Consider the following 22084-nt stretch of genomic DNA (forward strand, 5'->3'; position numbering starts at 1 on the left):
CAGTTCATGTTCATTACACTAGCATGACAACATGACCACAAGGGGGACTGTCTGGTAGTGAAAAGGAACTTCAGCATGGATTAAAAATCTTTGCCTTTCTTTATTCTGAACTGTTTTTCTTATGGCTGCTAGAGAGAGATTCTCTGCCTTAGAAATAAAACTGCCCAGGCTGTTCTGATAAACCTGTAGGGTTAAGGCACTTCTACCAAAACAGATTTCAAAAGGCAAGAAGTCAAAAAGCAACAATTCAGTAATCTGTGTACGCTTCTATATTAAGTTTTAAGATCACCTGGTTTATATTTAGTTCACACAAATTAACCAAACATAGCAGCATACAACCTAAGAAAAGCTTAAGAAATTTATTAGATGCACAGATAAAGTGCTGTAACAGAGAAACTTGTGTAAATCTATTCTAAAATAAATAAGGTACAGTTAAACCACCTTTGACTCGTTTTAACTCGGAAAGAAATAACCTAAGTTTTAATCATTTGAATTTTAAGGTCAAGGTGAAATATACCATAACTATAACAGTGGTTGTGATCTGTATCAACTATTTGAGGCTCCTGTTCCTCTTGAGGTCTCCCAGAAACAGGAAGGCTATTGCAAAATGTGTCCATTAGACATAGTTCCTTTTACAGAAACATTTTTGTAATAAAGTCTGGTTGCTCAAATACATGTTAAAATATTTAACAAGGAAACAATTTTCTCCTGATCCAGTCAATCTTTTAAACAAGACAATGTATTTTTCCTATGACGCAGCCCACAGGAGGGAACAGAAGTAAACATCCTCCTGAACTGAAGACTGTTTTGCTTGAAGAACTAAACTATTGCATTATTATATGAGAGCAAGAAATATCCATTTGGGTTATCCCTTTCTCCAAACATGGTGCCCAGTGATACATGTATTTTTGCCTTAATCTCAAAGGCCCGTTTGTCTCCAGGTAAGGTACGTTAAAAAGAGATTCCCTTTAAGCATCTTATCACAAGATCTCTTACTGCCTTTCCATCCGGGGAAGCTTGTGTGTTAAACTGCCCTTGGAGTTTTGGATGCTACTAGATTTCTGTGCTCTGTTATCCATAATTTCAGGCACTTCGGGGCTAACATGGCTGTTTAAGTCAATGCAATAATATTACCAATATATTCAACACTCAGAAGAGTCACCACAGTTTCCTTCACACACTCAGGATTTCAAATTCTTCTTCCAATTCAAATAGCTTGTCAGTAGATTCAATGAGTTCTGTAAAAAAAGATAAAGAAAAAAATGCTTCTAAAGACATGCCTGATTTTGTTCACTTAAAAAAAAAAACTTTGAAAGACGCATTCCAGAAAAGTACTTTGTAAGAGTGAAAAAAAAAAATCTGTGCTAGCAATTGTATGGCTTGTTTGGATACATGCCTGCTATATATTGCTTGACACTCACAAAGGATAGTTATTCTACCTGTGATTATTCTTTTATTTGCTAACGAGGAACATAACATTGCACAATTAGGCTTTTAATCGGTGCCTTACCTGCTCCTGTGGTTGTCACTTCTGGTTTTGTTGGAGGTATGAAAGGAGGCCAGTGTGGCGGGTGCTTCTGGACCAGCTCAAACATCCGTAGACTCTGCTGCTTTAGAATCTCCTGAGGACAGAATGCTTTCATTTTAAAAGCTGGCTCGGGGGACGCTTCAAACACAAAACGTGTCTGCTTAATTGAAAGTGTTTTTTAATTACGCATGTCCATCAGGAAAAAAAAGTCTTTATACAGACATACTGTGAAATCCAAGCACCATGGTCTCTGTAATACATCCCTAGTTAAAACACATCTGGAAGACAGATCTCTTGAACTGTACTACAAATTATCAGTCTTATCATCTTTTGATATCAGCTTTGATATCTGCAAACCTGTAATTTTGTTTACAGGTAGCAAGCACACTAGGAATGTACAATATTTTCTGCTTTTTAAAAGAAAGTTGCTTGCATAGAACTCTCCTCAAGTTTTCTGTTGATCAATAGCACAAAAGACAGATCTATCAGCTCCTCCAAAGGGGGAAAAAAAAAAAAAAAAAACGCATCAGATTTTGAAGGACAGGTTTTGGTCAGGAAAAAAGGTGTTCCTGAAGCCAAACGCTATTCCTCTTCAAAGAGAAGTTACCTTCTGTCCTGTATTTCAGTTATTTACAAACTGTTTTCCTTAGATGATTTTTTTTTTTTAAATAAATGCCCTTAGAGGTTGATGGTACTTTACATTCAGACGTCTGGTGCTTAGCTTAACAGCTGCATGCAGAAACATCCTCAAGTCTGTTTCCTGTGGCAGCCAGCACCTTCTGTTCTCCCTAGATCAGCAGGAGCTAGAGGCCTGCAGCACTTACAGAATCAGATCTTTAAGATAGCAGGGACTAACAGTCATAATTAGAACACGCAATCTACTATGTCAAACAATAAAAAAGGATCAGGAAGCAAATCATTGATACATCACTACAATATGGCAGTTAAACCTTAGTCATTTAGTGAGAATTAGAAGTTCAATTGTGTCACCCAGTAACACCTTCAAGTGTGGATGTTTACACCCATTTTCCAACTGGCAGGGTTTGTGGCTGGTAAAGTGCTGAACAATTTCCAATTAGCAATTCAGTAGTACTGCCTTACCCTGATGCTTTAATGCATTCTTCTCCATGGCTCATACAATTTGTATACAAAGGAAAATGCAAAGGAAAATTTTACAAAAAACAGACAATAAAAACCAGACTTTATAAAGAACAAATCGAGATGCTAAGTTCCCACTCTTACCTTTTGTACAAGACTACACCGGTTATCAAAATCACATTCTTCTTTGCAAAAGAAGCCCTTAGGGGAAAAAACAAACACACAGAGTTTTACCTTTGCAGATGGTAGGTATGTGGTACCAGCAGGTAAGGCGGTTTGACCTCTGATACAGTAATGCCCTGTACGATCAGTAGATATAAGACTCCAAATATGTGGCAGCTCTAGGGAGAGAACCCACGGGGAGAACAAGGCCCTGCAAACCCCTAACGAAATAGTCAAGCAAAAAATAGCAGCAGCTCCTGTGTGCTCCTCCATGGAGCGCCACCCAGTTCCTACAGTCCAGGTATCAGCAGAAGCTGAAAACTTGTAGATGATGGACCACCTAAGGAACATTTCCATTCTGGTATCTATACTGAAAATATTTGCTCTTCATTATGATTTTGTCTGTCTCGTTGCATCATGCCACATTTTGCACAGTTACGTAGTTAAGTATTAAAACAAAACAAAACAAAAAAACTTTCTAAAAAGCAGCAGTATTAAAAAACAGGTATGTGAATGAATGACAGATACCGGTATCTTTACAGATTGTTTAAAGCTTTAGAAACACATCCCACTGGTGACAACTGCCAATCACCCAATCACAGGATACTGGCATGGGATCAGATCCAATTTTTTCAAATACCACAGTACCCCCATGACATTTTGGGTGAATTACAAATAATACATTTGTATTTGTAATTTGGGGTGAAATACAATAATTCCACTTAAACATTTTCAACTTATGATATAAAGTAAGTTTAAGTAACTTGTCTAGAGGTGACCAAACATAAAGTAGTGATAGAATAAAACACGTAAACCTGTTTCAGTTCCTTGCTCTGACCATTATAATGCCTCTTGAAAGAAGTAAAAGCTGCTCAGTAAAGAAAACAAAGCGAGCTCCCTACAGTACAGACAGCTCCCCACTTGCCCTAAGATTCTCCATGTAGTTATGTACAAACTACTATGTGTTGATCACAGAAGACAGCTTTGTGATCTTGGTTCTGTTCAAGGAGATGCATTGCTGCCCTTACCAATGTAGAGAGACATTACTTTGAGATAAAGTACATGCATTCCAGATTTCCTGACACTTACTAAAGCTACTGAAGGGTCCAAATTCATGATCTTCATTCTATGTGGGGCTTCCTGGCAGTGGAAACTCTCATCGTCAACCGTGCCATTTTCTTCTGAATCTACAAAGCTTTGAGTGGTGTGAGGGTCCAGATAGATCAGCTCATTGCCTGGATGGGTAAAAGCCGTATGTTAAAAATAAGCAAGTGACATTAATAAGCACTTGGTCCAGAACTGTAAAATAGAAATTAGATTGCCATCGCAGTCAGTATAATCTAGACTTTCCAGCTAGGGATTCTTTAAGAGAATCGGAAGGTTTAGACACAGCGTTTCCCACAGGGTATTTAGTATAACTTCCTATTGTCACCTATTACTGTAATTTTTTGGTTGGTTATGTTCTATCTTTGTCACATACTTTTATTTTTCCATGTGAGATCCAGTACTTTTTTTTTTTTTAAATCTCAAGTGTTGTAAACACTAACATTTGACAGATTAAAAGGTACAGGATGTTCACAGATGCAATCTGTAATCCCATTAGGCATTCATTCAGAAATTGGAACAAAAAAGCCTAACTAAAACAGGTTAGGTTTTACAAAAGGACAAAATAGGGTTGCAAAATTTTGGCCCAAAGTGGGGTGAAATCTGAAGGAATGCATTTTAAATTAATTAGAGCAATACTTAATAACAGAAGGTATGCAAAAGGTGAAAAAGATACTGCTATCAGAAACAGTTTTGAAATACAAGAAAATAAAAGTGACATTTGACCAATACACTTGTCAAATGCTATCAGCTATTCTCAGTATGTTGCTCTTGTTGATGTCATCACTTATTTTTACACCTAGCTTTGCTGTTAACTTTCTGCTCCTGTTAAGGATCATCTCATACTGTTTCTAAACTCTTTTAGATATGCTTCTTCATTTATTTTATTCTATTCTCATCTTTCTTTACTTCTAGAGGTTCACGCTTAGACCCCTTACTATTTCCCCTTCAAAAAATGTTCTCTTTTGATCATCTGCACATTTGGAATAAGTTTCTTTTTTCCTTACCTAAAAATCCTATGAAATAATAGGCATTATTTGGTTTCCCTCCTAATGCTCCCAAAGACTGTGGCATCTTAAAGCATTCCTAGGAGTTCAAAAGGAATAAAGGAAATTGTCATTCATTTCTTTACTGACATCACAGATACCCAAACTTATTTGACAGTAACAAGCAATGAATTGAAAGAAAACCTTACTTTAAATGCATCAATATATACGGGATTTATGTGATTTATCCCTAGTCGTAGAGGTATAATAAGCAAGAGGGCTTTCCAGCCTGTGCAGAGTCCTCCTGCCTTCTTGCTTCGGCCAAGAGCACTTCTGTGCAAATGTGCACTGCTGTGGGACGCGCTACTGCTCTGAGGAGGGCACCAGCACATTTTTTCTGCGGGAATAAAACTAGAAATCAGTCAACGCACAGAGGAACACAAAGCAGATCTTCCTCTCAGTAGTGAATTAAGCTAGTTTGCCAGGGATCTTTATAGGGCACCCAAGACAAAACGAGCCGGGCATGGCAATTACAGCTATTTAGTAGAAGTAATTCTAGCAGACAGTATGTGCTGGCACGTCCAAGTGAGACGTTAGATCAATGATTGGGGGATGACAATTTAAGACTGCAGTGACATGTCCTATTAATGTTATTAATAGTGTCAAGCTTTGCCTATAAAACGCCAGAGAAATGAAATGGCAGCAATGATGACAGTAGAAATTCTTCAAGGAGCTCTTCACATCCAGTGATGTGAGCACGAAGTTGGCATCAGGGATCAAAAAAACACAACTGAGTTTGTATGTCCTTCTTCCCTCTTCTTACCCTTGCAAGACAAATCCATGGCCCCCCAAGTATTTGTTCATGTTTAGATACATGCTGGCAAATGGAGTCAAATCAGAAACTGTTACCAGAAAACTGATGAGGTGTCACTTCCTGATGTCTTCAATGACCACCGTATTGCCCATAGATACATAAACTGCTAATGAATTCCATTCATCAAATAAAGCAAGCTTCCTAGAAAACATTAAGGTACTAATTAATATAAACTAGTTGGATCAAAAGGGTAGCTTTACACTCAGAACCATTTATTTATTTATTTTTTCTTAAGAAAAAACATCCTTTCTGCATTTTTTAAAGTCTCCATGTAAGAAAAAGAAAACTTTAAACATTAAATGTTTAATATCTTTAGAAAAATAGGTACTGAGTGGTACCAGGAAAAACATATGCGCTGCACCATGTGCAAACTGTTTTGTCTTACTGCTAAGTGCAGTGACAGTAACAGTTCAACTACATCAAGTTTATTACTTTTTATTGCACTCGACAGTCTCTGCACTGGGTTCTTGCCCAATTGTGTCTTTTCTCATCTGGAAAAGAAAAAAATTCCTATGCCGGTTTTGCAGATTACTTTTTGCTTAAGAAATTCCACTGAATTCAGTGGAATTACTTCTGCCTGAGCCTGCGTGCACAGCAGAAATGGGGCGTTAAAAGCTAAATCAGCTAAGGGTTTGGGGCACCAAAACTTCAGTGGGAGACAGCAGCACACAGTTTTATGTCCACTTCTGCAAAATCCAAACCTTTGCGGAAGGGAGCTACACTCTTAAGCTGCACTGGCAGAATTAGCTGTTTCAAATAAGCCAGAAAGAAATGGGGGTGAGCGTTTCACCATGAAAAACTTGGCCATGAAAGATCTGGAGTCCAGGGCATGCTTCAGCTCCCCTCCCTCTTCAGATCATGTGCCTGTTCCAGGGTGTCAAAGACTTGCTGCTGAGCTCGCAGGACCTGTAGCCTAGCCCCTGCCTGAGGTAAGACACCTCCACGTACCCCTGGAGAACTGAGCAGCCTCAGTTCCTTTCAGTGTGGCTCCCAGACTATGAGGAGCTGCCCATCTTTATCCAGTAGCCTTGCTGGCAGAACTGCTGCTCAGAAAGGGAGGAATTGCAGCTCAGTTCCCTCCTCAGCCGAGATGGCTTCTCTCTGATGTTTCACACCACCACTCCGACCTACACGGTGGCACTCTCGACCTGCCAGAGCTGTGCCACTGTGCAGAAAGGAATATACATCTGTGGTGTGACTGGTGAGGGCATGCAGACGGCATAGCAGGAGACTTTCCTGCAGTTTCTTCTCCTCAGGCTCTTCCTTTATTAAAATTTAGAGGTCACCCATTCCCAACTCAGTACCTGCACACCGAGCTGTGGCATGACATTCCATGCTGCGCTTGTAAATAGATGGCAAGTACATTCCTGACTGTGGGACAGGGGGAGATGCAGCCTTCAAAACTCTGCCTGGGCCTTCTCTTGGCTGCCCCAGGGGAGTACGTTCTGAATGAGACTGGTATGATCTCACTTACTTTAGTACTTGAGCAACTGTATTTGGTCCAAACCATTCTCCAATTGACTTCCCCTCTCCAACACCCACCTGTGCTGTTTTCATAGTGAAAAAAGACACACGTACACAAAATCAAAGAAAAATGAGACCATAAAGAATGTGGGAACAATATACAGTAAATACTGTGACTGTCAAACATTCTAGAGTAACTGCAATCTGTATTTAGCAATAACAATTATTTTCTCAATCTATGCTCTTTTCAAAACTTAGGGAGTGCCAGTTTCTTTAATAAACAAAAGGCTTCTAAACTACAATGAGAATTACAAGTTAACAAATGTTAGTGCCCTTTATTACAAATTACAGCAATAAGCTACAAGACTGTCTATTCTAACATTACTGACTCTGGTACCCAAGGCTTACAGAGTTTATCAAGAGCTAGATTCTAGTACATGGCTTTATTTAGGTCTCAGGGAATGTTTCTGTACTACTAGTCTTTGCGCCCATCTGCATACCTTTTTATTTTTGTATAAGCATACACCTTGTCTTCACATCCACTTTTTAAAATTATGAATTAACATACTGCAAATTAGTGATTCAACACAGTAGAAATTTCAGTGGAAAAAACCTGAAAGTTTATGTTTGTTCTTACCCATCTGGTGGATTGAATAACAGCAAGCCTTCCTGTCGAGAAAGCATCGTAGGATTCTGTGATATTCTTCTGGTTGTTTTTTGTGTTTTTCCCATTGCCAATCTGAAAGGAAAAATTGATATAGAATAAAAAATGGTGACGTTTTCATTACACTGATCAAATGTCTAGACAGCAGAAAGCTTTATAATGAGATGTTAAAAGACATTTCAATTCATCTCAAATATTTACATTTTGTGTAGAGCTCCTAGAATTCCAAGCTTGTTATTTATCATCAAGCTGCCCTTTATCATCATAGGCTAGATTGTAAAAACAGGGAAAATAAAACAAAACAAAAACATCAACTGCAAACATATTCTGACGGATCATGCTGCGTGTTGATAGCCATTCCAGTATCTCTGAGCTTCCAAGATTATTTAAAAGTACAGGCTGTGTTTAGACCTTGTTGGATTTCTAAGCACCCATTAAATAACAACATAAGATCCATACAGAAAGTCCAAACACTCCACTGGCAGCATCCTGGGATGTGACATGCATGCTTAAGAGCTTGCACCAGGGGGGTTTGGACCTCGTGCTGCTGACAAGTGAGTAGTGAAGAGAAGGGTAAGAGCACTGTCCCACGGTGGCAGGTTTTCCCTTGGCCTCAACTTGGGTGTTACACTAAAAGGTTTATAAAATAATGGCGACAGGATTCCCCATTTGTTCTCCTTCTATGCCTATTTCTCTGCTTCAGGCTGGGATGATTTCACCCAGCTGAATATGAATTGATTCATTAGGAACTGTTACCAGGGCATCAAAGAAAGTCTCACTAATAAATTCAGGGTTTGTGCTTTTAATGGAGTACTTACGAAGAAGCGTCTGCAGACAATACCGAAGTTCCCTCAGGACCAGCACTCACCTCTCCCTAAGTGTCTGCAGATCAGTGCTTGGGCCAGCATCATCTGCCCGCATCGCAGCATACATCCCCAGCCAGCGTCCGACGAAGGACCCGTGCCTCCTGTTAGGAAAGTTCATCACAATCAGTGCAGGCTTTCAACTGGGTGCAGCACCACAGAGGACATTTCAGACTGCTAGAAAACAGATAGGGCTGCTGAAGCCTCCATGAACTGTCCTACAGATAAAAGGCACACAGCAAGACTTTGGTTCCATGCTGTTGGTCTAATTCTAATCTCTGCATTGCACAAATAAACAAAATTCATTTATTCCTTGTGGAGCTGACTTACTCTTTTCATTCTTCAAGCAGCATTCACAAACCATTTACTGCATGCTATACAACATGATCACCTGTTTACATACAGACATAAATAAACACTGATTTTAATAATCTTCATGTTTGCATAAACAGTTAAAATGATGCTCAAAATGCGCTGATACTCTAGAAATATTTTCCCAGCCTACGATGCCATCACTTATCTTGCTATTTAATTTAGAACAATGCAGCAAATCTGCAGTATACTCACCAATAGGCGAAAACTTTCTTCTATACGTAAACCACGTTAAACCACAGTAAACCACACGTGAACACACCTTGGCTTATTGTCTGACTTTGGCTTATGGTGCGTCTGTTGCTGTGTCCAGCACAGTGCAGCCCCTAAATTGCTACCAAAACCTTGCCACAAACCTCAATCCCCCTGTTAAAAGAGACCCTCTTGTTTGTTGCCCTTCTTTCGACACTCTCTAACAGGTTTATGTCTTTTTCTTATACTGTGGAGCCCAAAACTGCACTCAGTACTCAGTACATGGAATACCAACAGAGACCGCCTGGCATTTTCTCTTCTCTGCAGAAGCTCTGTTGCTAACACTGTCCAGAAATCACCACTGTCACAGACAGTAGTAGCATTCCCTCCTCCCACAGTTTGTTCTTCCCCCCAAGACTTAGACACCACCCAGAAAAAGAAGAATAATAATACTAATAAAATAAAATAAAATAAAATAAAATAAAATAAAATAAAATAAAATAAAATAAAATAAAATAAAATAAAATAAAATAGTCAAAAGCCATCAGGAAGGCAGTGGTGCAGACTGTGGAGAGCCTGGGTTCAAATCCTTCTTCTGTGAGGCTCTGAACCTATATCCCACCACAATCTCTCTGCTAATGTATGGCAGGGAAAGGAGGAAGAAAGAACATATCTCCTGCACTTTCCATTTATTGTTGACTGACAATTCTGTAGAGTTATAAAGCCTCAATCAGTGAGATACAGGGTTCTTCTCACACTGTCTCACTGTGCCCTAAGCGGAACAGCTCTCATTTAATAGATGCTTCACCACAAAATCATGAGTCATCTGCAGTTTTGAACTTTTCTGGGATCAAGTCCCTTCAGATGGTTGAGGAATCTGCTCCAGCACCTATGTAAACTGGTGCTCTACTAAGCTAGTGAGTGAACAAGAGAGAAATCCTCTGCTAGATGACTTGACAAATTGGGTCTGAAAATAGTGTTGAGGCAGAATAGTCCACGATTTTTGCCTTGGGTGCACAGAGGGATTGGGTGTTGTAGACTTCTTTTATTCTTCATTAAGATAAACATTTTCAAAAATGTGCTTGTTCAACCTTGCTCCCACTGTGTGCATGGGAGGGAGATAACTGAAAGTGGGGAGCGTTGCTTGGATCCTGCAAGTGGCTGAGGTCCAGTGGGGTTGGAGGCTTTCTTCCTCCTTTTGGAAATGCAAAGCAACCCTGCACCTCCCCTGCACTTGCAGAAGGATCGTGACAGCCCAAAGCACAGCGGCTTTGTAATTGCTGCATACACTTCGATCGGATTTACGTGGCAAGGGTTTGGTAGCAGGGGCCTGCAGGGATGGCGTCTGTGAGAACAATCCAGACAACAGCCAGCTCCAGATAGCTCCAAAAGGGCCCCGGCGCTTGCCAGAGCTGAGCCAATAAGCGATGTTGTTTGCACCTCTGGGAGAGCAGATGTAAGCAGGGGGAAATACTGCTGCACAACAGAAGCTGGAAGAGCAAGGAGTGAGAAGCAGCCCTGCAGCCCCCAAGGTGAGTGCAGCAGGAGGCAGGAGGTGCTCCAGGCTCACAGCAGCAGTTCCCCTGCGGGCTGTGCAGGGAGAGGCCCCTGGTGGAGCAGGCTGTCCCCCTGCACCCATGGGTCCCACATGGAGCAGATCTCCACGCTGCTGCCCCCCTGTGGGTGGAGGAGCCCCCGGTGGAGCAGGTGGCTGTGGCCTGGAGGAGGCTGCGGCCTGTGGAGAGCCCCCGCAGGAGCAGGCCCCGGGCCGCAGCTGCAGCCATGGAGAGGAGCCCCCGCAGGAGCAGGGGGGCTGGGGGGAGCTGCCGCCCAGCCGTGGGGGAGCCGTGCTGGAGCAGTTTGCTCCTGGGGGATGGATGGATGGAGCCCGTGGGACGGAGCCGTGTGGGAGCAGTGCTTGAGGAGCTGCTGCCTGTGGGCAGCCCGTGTGGGATCAGCTGGGGAAGGGCGGCATCCCATGGGAGGGACCCCACGGGGAGCAGGGGCAGGGAGGGACCCTGAGGGTCACTGTGCTGAGTCTGCTTTGCCCGTCACGATACTTGTTGAGCCATCGCCCTGTCCTTATCTCAGCCCTGGAGCCCTTTGCATCGTATTTTCTCCCCCTTTCCCTTTGAGGAGGGGGAGTGAGAGAGCGGCCGTGGTGGAACTTGGCTGCCCACCCGCTTTGAACCACCGCAGTTGCAAAGTCCTGGGAAAGATTTCTTTCAAGAAATTAAACAAGGTGTTTAACAAAGAAATGCAGAGTTTCCTTTTGAAGGCTTCCTGGAGAATTGGGCTTCTTTCCTATTCCCAGCTCAGAGGAAGGGAATTGTTGATTTCACCTTCTTTTTTCTGACATGGAAATCAAAGGTGAACTGCTCTACAAGGACGGGCAACGTCTCAGAATCAAGCTCTTTTGCTCTGTAGTCCTTTCTCAAGGAAAAGATTGATCACACACCTTCCACAGATGTAGGGGAGCAGAGAACAATTTGGGAACTACTCTAATTCAAGTCAGTTTGGGCATAGTGGTACTTCCCTAGCTGTTTCTGAGACAGACGCATTAGCAACAGAGAGTGTTGTGCCGTCACTGGGAGGCGCCTGCGGTGATGACTTCAGAAACAGAACTGAATTGTGTCACCACAGCACTTTGGCAACAGCTGCCTCTGTGCACGTTTAGCTGGGAGGCACAGAGAAGGGTGCTGGATGCGATGAAACCACGTGAGGATTTGTGGATCTCCCCTTGAGGTGCACAGAGAGGGACCATGCCCTTCTGTAAGTGTTTTGATGCTTGGCTGAGGAAAAAAATGTGGTTTTGTTGTGAATGCTTCATTGTAGTATTCTGTAGTTTGTGTCAAGTCCTTACAGAAGCCTCAAGGTTGGTACTTTGCTCAATGATGGAGCTGCACAGAGTGAGAACAGACCCAATGTACGGGTGAGGGCCTCTGCACGTTCTCTTCTTCCTACAGACGATCAACAAATAAGGGGAGACAGAGAAGAGTGTGCTGTGGTCCTCCCATAGACCGCAAGTACTAAAGCATAAACAAGAGGCTTAAGAGTCCCCCTGTCATGTTAAAATTCAGGCAGCAATGGACTTCCTCACACGGGCTGGCCTGTCGACTAGTGTCTCAGGCTGTGGCATATGAAGATGCACTCCGTCTGCTTTCAGGGTAGCAATGGCAGTGGGCAAGCTGCCTGACCTTAACATTTGTCATTTCATTTCTCACCTGAGTTTTGGTGGTTCTCCACAATTCATTCTTGGACTAGAAAAAAAAAAAAAAAAAAGTGAATTTGGATCAAAATAAAAGGATAAAAGGATTTCCTTTCCATTAATTACATGTTCTTACCTTTGTAACAGATTTGGTTATTGACTTAGAAGGCAAATATCTGGCCAGACTGCAAGACTTGTGCTCGCAGCGTGGGACAGCTCTCGTAAAGGTGATTCAGGGCAGTTTCTGGAAAACAAGACATCAGATCTCCCAAACAGCTTTCTTTGTGCTAATGTAGGAAGGGTGAGTAAGTGTAAAGGTAAGAGCCCAGATACCGTAAGAAGCAGAAAGTGTGAAGGAAACTTCCTTCTGGCTGATACAGCTCCATATCTAGTTGTCAAGTATGAAGAGAGCAGTGCTAAGTTTCTTGGGGAGAGGAAAACAAAGAGGCTGGGAGAGTGTACAAAGAAAAAAATGGGATTCCCTATTTCAGGAAATCCTCGGAACTGGAAATAGAGATTGGAAGAGTGCTTTAAGCCAAGACAGACATGTTTTAAAACTAAAACCTAGGAGTTGAATGAACCAAGAAATGAATCCCTTTTGATTATGCAGTTGCGTCCAGTGTTATCTTGGGAAATATGGTTTCCACATAAAACGTATCTGGGGCTTGAAGTTCTCCTAAGGCCCTTCTCTATGTATTCCCTACTGTTTGGTAAGCGCTGAGGTCACACTGCAGACAGCAGCACGTCCTCTCCCCACTACTTAGCTGTCTGTTCTCACAACACGTCTAGGAACAGAATGGCTTGGACACAACTGCGCCTAGGACCGAGTTCATTCAAGCTGCTGGACGAGGTAAAAGCTCTGGACAAGCGAAGGGGAGGGAGGGATGGGTGGACATACAATATGATCACTTTAATCTCATTTCTCTAAGAATCCTGGCTGAGAAAACAAAACAAAACAGAATCAAAAAGAACAGAACAGAACAGAACAGAACAAATGAAGCAAGCAGCTAGCTTGCTGGAGACATTGTCTGGGAAGCAGTGAAAACACTTGCAAACAAAAACACGTCAAAGGACTAACTCTTTGAGCTTAATTCTAATCCAACAGCATAACCTCAAAGTCCTGTTTCTGTTCGTAACAGGCTGGTCCAGTAACATGTCCCATTGGATGACTTTGCAGCATAGATGTCAGGAATGCAGCTTGGGATCCCCTCCTTCTACTCAGAGTTCACTTTGAAGGGATGAGCAAGTAATTCTTCCTGGGTTGACGGAAATCTAAAGTCTGTTTTCTAACACTCTTGCAGACGCTTCTCTGTCCATCGGCCTGTCCTGCCAACTCTGGTGTGAGTGTGAAGTTGTGGCAAGAGGGATTTCCCATTCCTATTTGACCTGATGGACACCAGCTTTCCTCGGAAATGGCTGATGTTGCTGAGGAGGCAGCAGTATCAAAGCCCTTGCTGATGAAGGTACAACCAGCTGGGGAGGCTTTGGCATTTCTGCACAACGCTGCTCCCTGACTGTCACTCCAGACTCAGATTCGGAAAGAAGCAAAGCAAGCTAGAGGAAAACTGGATGTCCTGGTAATTTTCTTTTTCTTTTATTTCTTCATTCTTCACTTGTAAGAAAATCTAAATCTTAACCCTTTGTTTGAAAACACGGCTTTATGGAAATGCTTATGGGTGTGCTCCTTCACCTTGTGTGGAACCTGCTTCACCTCGCTTCAGCTATAGGACACCTATGCTCCAATTTATGCTTCCCATGATAAAGCGGTGTTCTTTCGGTGTTCTTTTCTGTGATGCTTGCAGGCGAGGTTGAAAAGAGTTGTCAGTAGGATTCTTCGTTTCCTTTGCAGTATCCAAAGCTCCGTATTACCGTGGATCTTCTCCTCTGATCTGGAAAGCTTCACAGGCCAAAAGAGAATTGAGATGAAGAAGGAAATAGAGAATGCTGACCAATATTGCCAAGTACCACCCGTAAGTTTTGTGAAAGAATCCGGTGCATTTCTGTAGTGGTAGAAAGTTCATAAAATCATCGTCGTGCACTTGAAGGCAAGCAATGCTGTAAAAATGAAGAATGCAAGGCCCTGCTTAAGGACAATCTTCAGGCTGCTTCTAGATCAACAGCTTATTTGCTTCTTCCACAACCTCATCTCCGCTTGCTTAGAAGTTGTGAAGGTCGGAAGCACACTCCGTCTTTTTCATCCCCTCTGTGTATCTTTTCCCTGACAGCAACTTCTGTCTTGGCTCTTCACATCCAGCCAGAGCAGTTGCTTTGCCTCCGCAACCTGCAGGCTGACCTCTCGTGTGTACCTGTGCTGGACTGAGGGTAATGCTTGTAACGCACACAGATGCTGCATTCACTGTGACTTTTAGAAAAGAGAGCAAGAAGCTAACCTGCACAGCAGACTCTTAGGTTTCTGTATCTCTCTCTCTCTCTCTCTCTCTCTCTCTCTCTCTATCTGCATATATATTTCAGTACTTATTTACTTCTTTAAAGATACCTTAAATAGAATAGATACTTTAAGAAAGCTTACTTGTTCTTCCCCTTTCCTTGTTTTTAACGTTTGCTTTTCTAACCAATCCTTAATGTTACAACATTGGATTGATGCAGTACTCAGTCCTTAGAAGTTCTCAAAGCACATCAGTGATTTCTCTATTTCTCAACCTTTCCATCTTCATTGAGATCTCTCATCTGAATTTAGGTATGAGGTGAAGAAGAACACTGCAAGCAGCTGAAGCCGTATCAGACACATGCTTCTGCTAGGAAGTCATTCCGAGTGATTCCACGGTGTACTTTAGACAGGTTTGCTCTGGTCCTCTGGACTCAGCATCCCCAAGGGATATTTCAAAGCTCTCGGAAGGACCCGTCATTATCTCTGACACTGCAGCCTCCAGTAGGAAGGGGTAGATATTCCTTGCCCTTGTGCGAAGGAACTACTCAGTTAGCTGTTTCTAACCCAAATCTCGTTGTTGTCTTCTATTGACAGACACCACCCGGCTAGCCAAGCTAAACCACTGAAAATGGAAGGAGTGGGACATCTTGCAAAGCCTGCTGCTGCTTCTAAGCAGAAGTGCGCTGTAGGTGGGGACACAGCAAGAGGAAACGTCCAGGCCACGGTGGAACTGCAAGGCACCTGTGTGAGCCACACAACGAAGTCAGCGATTCCCAGTTGGAGACTGTTGCTCGACCAGTGACACAGCAGCTGGAGCGCTTCTGGTTGCTGCTGATGGGTTCCCGTGAATCAGCCAGGGACAGGAGCTATGAGAACGACTGAAGCGATTTGAAGTTACCCGAAAGAAAGAAGAGAGGAGAGAAGAAGACAAGAGGGGAGGGAAGGGGAGGGAATAAAAGGAAGGGAGGGGAGGGGAGGGGAGGGCAGGGGGAGGGTAGGATAGGATAGGATAGGATAGGATAGGATAGGATAGGATAGGATAGGATAGGATAGGATAGGGTAGGATAGGATAGGATAGGATAGGATAGGATAGGGTAGGGTAGGGTAGGGTAGGGTAGGGTAGGGTAGGGTAGGGTAGGGTAGGGTAGGGTAGGGTAGGGTAGGGTAGGGTAGGGTAGCATAGCGTAGTGTAGCGTGTTAGAGGGGAGGGGAGCATAGGAGAGTATAGGGTAGTGTAGGGGATCGGAGTTTAGGGGAGTGTAGAGTAGGATACTGGAGGGGAGTGTAGGAGAGTGTAGGGGAGGGGGGCATAGGGTAATGTAGGGTAGTGTAGCGAACGGGAGTTTAGGGTAGGATAGGGGAGGGGAGTGTAGGAGTGTGTAGGGTAGTATAGGGGAGGGGAGTGTAGCAGAGTATAGGGACAGGGAGCATAGGGGAGGGGGTGTAGGGGAGGGGAGGAGACGGGAGGGGAGGGGAGGGGATGGGGGGGAGGGGAGGCAAAAGTGGGGAGAGGAGGCAAAAGAGGGTAGGGGAGGGGAGGGGAGGGGAGGGGAGTGCTACCATAAATAAAATTGCCAAATACATGACATTTTGGATCTGGAGCCAAATCTTTGTGTACATGTCCTCTCCGTAGCCCCACGTGCTGACCACCCACCCGAATCTATCATACTGTTGGTCAGAAAGAACAGGGAGCATAGGGGAGGGCAGGGGAGTGGAGGGAAGGGAAAAGAGGGGATGGGAGGGGTGGGGAGCGCTACCATCAATAAAATTGCCAAATACGATGAAGGAGCAGCAGAGCCTGCAACCTCCAGTCCCCAACATCCTCCAACCACCCCCCACTGCTCCGTGGGAAATAGATAGAAGAATCAAGACTGAGGTTTAGCCTGGGATGGAGGTAGTGTGGCGAGGTGGTTTTCTGTTTGGTTGGTTGGTTGGTTGGTTGGTTGGTTGGTTTTAAAGTTTTTAAATTCTCACTGTCCTACTTTGTGATCAGTTGGCAATAAATTCAATTACTCTTCCCCAAGCCAAGTCTGTTTTGTCCATGAAGCCATCTTCCAGTCCTGAAATAAGAAAGGAAACAGACCTGCAAGCAACTGTTACACAAGTGCAGGAAGAGTGACAAAGGAGGGTTTTGAGGCATGAAGTTCCTGCAAGGATGCTCTGCTCTTTCCTCACTTCAGTATGAAAAGCACGGCACTAGTGGGTGGTCTGTGGTGGTAGTTGTTTTTTTGTTGTTTGTTTGTTTGTTTGTTGTTTTGTCAGCTCCACCCCACAGTATTTTGCTTGTTCTACTTGTTTTGGTGTGCCCCCATTCCCTCCCTCAAGGTAAAACATCCCTAGGGGCCATAACTTGCTGTTAGCAAACAAGATCTTGCAAAAGAGTGAAGTTAACATGGCACCACCTGCACTGGTGTATAAATAGTTCAAATATTTTCCCTCACTTTCCTGTAACTTTCCTGTAAATTGCTGGTCAGGAGATAACAAGTGGAGAAATTTAGGATAAGAGAGAGAAAGTTGTGTTTCCTATTGCCCTGGAGTTTCTGTTGGTCTGGCCACGGAAATGGAGTACTCAAAATCCTCAGGACACTCAGTTTATACCAGATTTATCCTAAAACTGCAGTATTTCTAGGCCCTTGGGATTCTTATCAATTAAAACATACTTTTTCACGCACAGAAGATGCAAAAAAGTGCGTCTACTGCAGTATGCAGACAGAGCCAGTCCTGTCTCTTGATTCCTTCTGCCTTCTGCCTGAAGAGCAGCAGACAATCGAGTTCTTGTCTTCAGTAGCTACGGCCTTAACCAACTGTGCAGTCTGTCCATTCATACACAGAGGAGGAAAAATAGCGTGGAATAACTCCTCTCCTTTGTGCTAACAGAGGAGGGTACAGCTTCCTCACTCCAACCCCACCGAGGCAAACCAGTCAGCAGTGCACGCCAGAGCCTCTGTCTCTTCCCCGTCTCATGATGTGCAGCTGGATCACTCTCCCTTCTATCCCCAGGATCGCTTTCAGCACAGTCACAGAAGGGTCAGACTCACAGCTTTAGGAGCCATCAGAAGAGGCTTTCACTCTTCTGCCACCACACCCCCTATACACATGCAATTTCACACATGCAAAGAGACACCATGGATTGGGGAGTTGCACAGAGAGGAGACCACACCCGTTTGCCTGCCTGCAGTTTGACACCAGTAGGGAGGTAATTCCCGTCAGGAGTTTCCATAGAGATGACAGAATATGGCCCTAGGGTCCTGCTGCTTCTTTCAGCCCTAATTCTTCAAATCCATAGGAACGGAAGAAACCTTCCCAGCCAAGTGCTGCATATCTTGAAGGTTGGAGAACCCACAGCCTTCTGCTTCATTTCATTTTAAAGATCAATCCCAATGTCACTCCCATAGAAGTAGTGGAAGCCATCTGGCTGGCTTGGCTTTCTCTCCAAAGAAGACCAAATGAGAGTTGGTCACGGGTGAGGATGAGCCCTGACAGTTCCTGCATTTTGGTTCTCCTGCAGCCCACAAAGCTCTCACTGCCTTGCCTGAATTTGAACCCCTTTGGAACCAAATCTACAGATTATCTCTGTAAATCCAAAACAGCACTTATTCACCATGTGAACAACAAATGCCTGGGATGGTTAACAGCACTTAGGTGCAAAAAAGAGCCCCCGCAGGAGCAGGCCCCAGGCCGCAGCTGCAGCCATGGAGAGGAGCCCACGGGGAGCAGGGGCAGAGAGGGACCTTGGAGGAGGGAACTGTATCCTCTTTTTTCATCGGTGCTGAGATTGAGGATCAGGATTTCGTGGTAGGAATTTGTTTAGATGAACCAATTTACCTCCATATGGGTTTTGTATGTTTGTTTCACCTTGTCTTGCAGGACCATCTTGGCTGGGTCTGCAGTGTTGTGCAAAAGTGAAGTTTTTCACAATAAAGAGCAGCTTTTTTTTCGGGGAAAAGGCTGAGGTGGCCTTCATCAGAGTCTTGTGACCTGAAAATGCAGAAAATGGGTGCATGGCTGGCTGGATGGGTGGGTGGGAGTTGGGAATTCAGCCTTGGGATCAGAACTGGGACGTTGTTGGGATAGGAAATGATCAGTGGGATGGGAAGTGATGATGGGGATAGGAACTCATTGGGATGGGATAAATGGGTTTTATTTTTATTGCATTAAATCCACTTTATTGACTGTGTTGTACAGTATGGCGTTGTTTTATTACTATAAAATTATGATGATTATTATTTAATCTTATTAATTAAACAATTTTTATACGTTATTATATTATGAATTATAAATATTAATATTTATTATATTGTTTTTATTCCTTTTCTACCCTATTAAACTCTCTTTATCCCAGTGCACTGCTTTGGACTTTAGTTTTCCTTCCGAGTCGTTGTGGATTCACTCCGGATGGGGGGACATTAGTGAACGCCTGTGTGCTTCAGATCCAAGGTCACCTTTGCCCTCAACTCAAGATACATGTTTGCATCTATTGTCGTGAAACAATGTTAACAACATCAACAAAAAAGTTCCCTACTTGCTAGCAGCATCCCTACGTTTGCTGGGGTCTGCTCTGTGCATTTTGAAGACCGTTCCATGCTATTCAGCCCCTTCAGGAGGAAATGGATGGTTCTAGGAAAATGCGTCTTGACCTGATGCAAAGCTGTGACTCAGCACCCTGCAGCCGCCGCAACCCCTGGCATTTTACCTGCAGCCCCTCCAACAACTCTGATGTTCCCTGCATCGACTTCAACCACTGCGCTGGGACCTGAGGCCCCTCAAACCCGTGTCACTCGCCCTGCAGCCCCTCCAGCCCCTGGCATGTTCCCTGCAGCACCTCGAGCCCCTGGCATGTTCCCTGCAGCCACTCCAAGCCTGGCACAGGCCCTACAGCTGGCTGCGGGGACTATCCAGAAATCTGCTCCAGAAATACAGTGATGGCAAGGAGCCCTCCACTTCATTCTTCCTTTTTTTTCTAGCTGGAAGCATTCAGAGTTGTCAACGGAATTGGTTTGGAGGAGTAGGAAAGACAGAATTGCTGGGTTTCTGCTTTCTCCCAGAAACTATCAGACCACAACATGACAGTTGTCTTTCTTTTACGTAATTTTACACCGCCAGGGTCCCTTTTTATATCTTGGTAATTCCGGGATTACGCAGCACATCCTGGTATATTCTGCGACTGCGCGCACTGTTGCTAGGGGGTCGTCTCTGTCCCTCTGGTGGTCGTGAAGATGAAGGCCGTAGTCTTCCTCAGCGTTGTGGTTCAACTTCTTTCTTTATTTGGTCATGTTGGCCCAGCGTGAGACAGGAAGGCAAGATGTTGATACACTAGTTTAACAACTTATCAGGAGATGGTTACATGAACTTTGCAGCTGTGTTTTCTGAACAAAAGAGGCTACTGAGATGCAGAAGGAGGGAAGGGGAGAGGATTCTCTTTTTTGTTACATTAAGCAATGGAATTTTCATAGTGTCTAGCCAAGCATTATACAGCTCCTTACTTCAGCAGGGAGTTTTCACAACTCCCGTTCCTCAAACAGAACTCCTTGTTTTTACAAAAGACAATGAACAAACATTTATTGTGTATTACACACACTCCACTCTCTGCTTCCTCAAAATGGATGTTTGGACCCTAAAATTCAGGCCTCGGCTCCTAGAATGAGGATTTGGGGATTTGAAAGCAGGGCTTTCTCACTTACGACTTTGCCATCTAAGAAGGACGCATTGCATCTTATAATAAAATTGTGGACCCTAAAAATAGGGAATTGCCCCTTGGAAATGGCAACCTACTCTGTAGGATTGACGTGTAAGCAAAGGCGGCTTTGGATCCCAACTATAGGCTCTCTTGTCCTGAAAACGTCCTGAAAGCTGGGTGCTTAAGAACAAGGCTGTGGTCTATACAGAGGAGCCTTGGTGCCATGCCTGTATGCTTCTCAGCTGCAAAGGAAGGGTGAGAAAAAGGGTTTGGATCCGCAAAAGATGCTCTTAGCCCTGAAGAGAAGGGGTTATAGGGTGAAAATGAGGCATTTGGCCCTAATGAGGAAGGCCCCAAGAAGGCGGCTCTGAATTCAAGAGGTGGGTCTCTGGGCCCTAATATTAAGGCTTTGGTCACCAAAAAGTAGACTCTTGGCCCTACAAAGGAGTAGGTAGGCAATCAGGAGGGGGCTTAGGATCCCAAAGCAGCGTCTGGGCCCTGAAAATCAGGGTTTGGAGCCTGAGCATGAGACGTCAGCCATGAAGAATGAAGTTTTAGAGCCTAGCATGGGGGTCTCTGGACACTAAAATAGGGCTTTGAACCCAGAAAATGAGCCTTTGTACCCCAACCTGAGGCTTTGAGTCCCAAGGAGAAGGCTCCGGGTGCTAAAAAAGAGGCTTTGGGCTCTCAGGTTGAGCCTTTGGGATGTGACTGTCAGGCCTTGACTCAGCAAATGATGATCCTGGCACGGAAAAGGAGGGTTCGTTCTCTAAAAAGGGCTTTTGAGCCCAAGGAGGATGCTTTTTGCCCTAATATGTGATGCTGGGGCCTAAAAATCATGGACAGCGCAGCCCGCTTCCTCTGTCTGGATCCTGAAGTGATGCTTTGATCCCTCCAGATGGGTGTTTGGACCCAAAGAGGAGGCTTTGGACTCTAACATTCAGGCCTCATCTCCTAGCATGAGGATTTGGGAATTTGAAAGGAGGGCTGTTCCTCTCCAATAAGGCCTCGCCATCTAAGAAGTCCGCATTGCAGGGAACCAGGTCCGTTGTGTCCGTTGGGACAGGACCTGCCACAGAGGCCCTGCTCCCGGTTCCAGAGATGGTCCCTGGGCCCTGATGTGGCAATAATAAGGTTATAATAAAATTGTGACCCTAAAAATAGGGGTTTGTTCCTTGTAAGTGGCAGCCTGGTCTGTAAGATTAATGTGTAAGCAAGAAAAAGCCACTAAAAAGGAGGGGTTACCCTTTCAGACAAGGCTTTCAAGCCCAAGGAAGAGGCTTTCTGCCCTAATATGTGATGCTGTGGCCTAAAAATGGTGGACAGTGCGGCCCGCCCTCCACTCTCTGCTTCCTCGAAATGGATGTTTGGACCCCAAAATTCAGGCCTCGGCTCCTAGCATGAGGATTTGCGAATTTAAAAGGAGGGGTGCCCTTCTGATTGCCTTGGATAAGGCAATCAGAAGAAGAGTTCAGATACCAAGTGGAGGTTGTGGACCCTGAA

The sequence above is a fragment of the Anas platyrhynchos genome, chromosome 37 (genome assembly GCF_047663525.1).
Source record: "Anas platyrhynchos isolate ZD024472 breed Pekin duck chromosome 37, IASCAAS_PekinDuck_T2T, whole genome shotgun sequence".
NCBI classification, from domain to species: Eukaryota; Metazoa; Chordata; class Aves; order Anseriformes; family Anatidae; genus Anas; species Anas platyrhynchos.